Source organism: Zingiber officinale, chromosome 5A (genome assembly GCF_018446385.1).
Source record: "Zingiber officinale cultivar Zhangliang chromosome 5A, Zo_v1.1, whole genome shotgun sequence".
Taxonomy (NCBI): domain Eukaryota; kingdom Viridiplantae; phylum Streptophyta; class Magnoliopsida; order Zingiberales; family Zingiberaceae; genus Zingiber; species Zingiber officinale.
This window is the reverse complement of record NC_055994.1, coordinates 131,641,411-131,643,640: the sequence shown is the minus strand read 5'-3', so window position 1 is coordinate 131,643,640 and position 2,230 is coordinate 131,641,411. Positions and strand designations below refer to the sequence as shown.

General features: G+C 40.2%; 1 long non-coding RNA gene across 1 annotated transcript; it reads left to right on the top strand.

Annotated features, from left to right (window-relative positions):
• Positions 1-635: 635 nt before the first annotated feature.
• On the top strand, positions 636-1,589 carry LOC121981838. The gene is made up of 3 exons (XR_006111942.1): positions 636-1,184; positions 1,288-1,433; positions 1,519-1,589. It is a non-coding gene; the product is annotated as an uncharacterized LOC121981838 (long non-coding RNA).
• Positions 1,590-2,230: the final 641 nt, after the last annotated feature.

Here is a 2,230-nt window from a genome sequence, read left to right as displayed (position 1 = left end):
CCTTGTTTATGGTTGAAGAACATAGAATAGTGTGAGATGCATAGGGTACAACCTAGACTTCAGAATACTTATTTCTGTGCATCACAGTAAGTCTGGGCGTTAAAAACTAACATTACATTAATCAAGTTAAGTTATCCAGGCCTAGTCAAATCTAACTGGATCAATTGACTTAACTTGACTAACCAAGTGAAAGTTGTTGCTCTCTAGGTAATCAACTAGTAGCTAACTGGGTAGGCATGTGGCCATGAAAATTAAGTATTTAAGTTACTCATGCTTGGACTTTAGGACTTAACAAATTTTTCTAAAAAGTGCAAATGACCTTAGTTGCAACTTTACAAGCTTATTTTTTTCTCAAAAGCTTTTTAAACTTAGTCTTTTTCGAAGCCTTTTCAAAATCCAGATTTTTAAATTACTTTATCAAATATTTTTTCAAATTAACCTAAATCTTAGCTTGATATCTCTTAAAAGGCTTGTTCAATTTAGCTAAGTATCTTTTTTAGCTCTTTCAAAAATTGATTACAAGGTTTCCAAATTTAACCAAATGTGTGAGATCTTGGAAAATTTAATTAATAGGGTTATTTGGAAAATAGCCTTATAGAATTTTTTCAAAATTTTTAGAAATTTTCTGGGAATTTTTCGGAGCTCGTACGACGAATTTTGAGGGGACGAATTAATGGGTTCGGATAAGGCCTATTTGGGATACTCATTAAAGTGAGGAAATGTGTTATTTATATAATTCCTTTTCTTTTATTTCTTTTTCCCTAAACCTATCGCCGAACCCGAGCTTCTCCTCTTCCCCGACATTTCTTCCCTTCCTCTGTTCCCTCTCTTTGTCTCGCGGACGAATCGAAGCCAAGCCGAGGGACCTTCGTCGATCGTCGACATCGCCCGAGGAGGAAGCCACCGGAGCTTGCTGGAAGACGACGGAAACCAGCGGAGCCGTGCTGTCTTCGACTGAGGGGAGATTTGTTCGGTGGATTCGGCGGCCGAGTGTCGACGGCGAGGCGGCTAGGGCACGACAGGTGCCCGATCTGTGTTGTCCCCAGCGTATCGGCCCTTCATTCCTTCTCCACGAGTCATTCCCGGAGCGATCCGTGTCTTCTCTAGCCGTATCGGACAGCGCCGTTGGATTGAGCCGTGCCATCGCCGATCACCGGCGTGAGGGGACAATTAGGGCTTCAAGGGTAAGCAATCGATCCTCTCGCTTTTCTGTTCTCTGATTTGTGCCCTAGCTTCGAGTTTCATCCTCGATTCTTGCTTTTCCTCTTTGATCGTCGGCGATCCTAGGTCAGGTCATGGATCGTTTGAGTGGATCTTGGATTCCTCTGCCGGAGCTAGGTCTTGGCAGACGCTGGCTAGTTGAGGGTCAGTAGATTCAATACATTGCATTATGGATTGGATTAGGTGACACTTTCTGGAGGCAACCGATCGAGGTAATGCATTGTTGATTCTTACTCTCTTTTCTTTGTTGTGATCTTGATGTCAGATTCAATTGTTTGCTGTAAATCCCTTGATCAGTACTTGGACTTTCTCTTCTTCACTGTGATTGAGGTCTCGGTTGAAGTGGAGAAGAATCCCAGCAGTCAATAGGTTCTGATCAGTGAGGTGTGCTCAAGATTTCAGCAAGGTTGAGTGCTGTGAACTTTCTTGGGTTCCAACAGCAACTACCCTAACTGACAGCAACATCTTGGGTGGTGATCTACTGGTGATCACCTTGGATTTGGGTAAGTTTTTGGAGGTCAATTGTTACCTTGTTTTAATGATACGAATTAGGGTTATATTTAGTTGGTTATGTGTAGATTTAGGTATGATTTGGATTACATGATTACTAGAGGTTGTAAGTAGTGGTTGATTGTGATTAGATTTGGTTGCTTAGATTAAACTAATGGAATGATTAGGGTTAAGACAATTAACCCTAGTCAACTATTGGATTTAATCTAAGTTTAGATTTCTAATCTAAATGGTGATTAGGGTTTTGCCCTAATTTAGTTTTGGAGATTTTATTTAGCTATTCATTTGGATTTAGCTAAATAAAATATATATATATTGTTTGACACAGGACTACGATTCGAGATAGGCATCTCGACTTGGATTTGGATTGTACCTTCTATTCGAGGCGGGTACCCTTTGACTTATCTCTTGATAGTGTCTTATGATATGTGCAGCTTATATATACTTACTAGTGATTGGTAGATTTATCACTTCCTGGTTATATAGTTTATTCCTATCA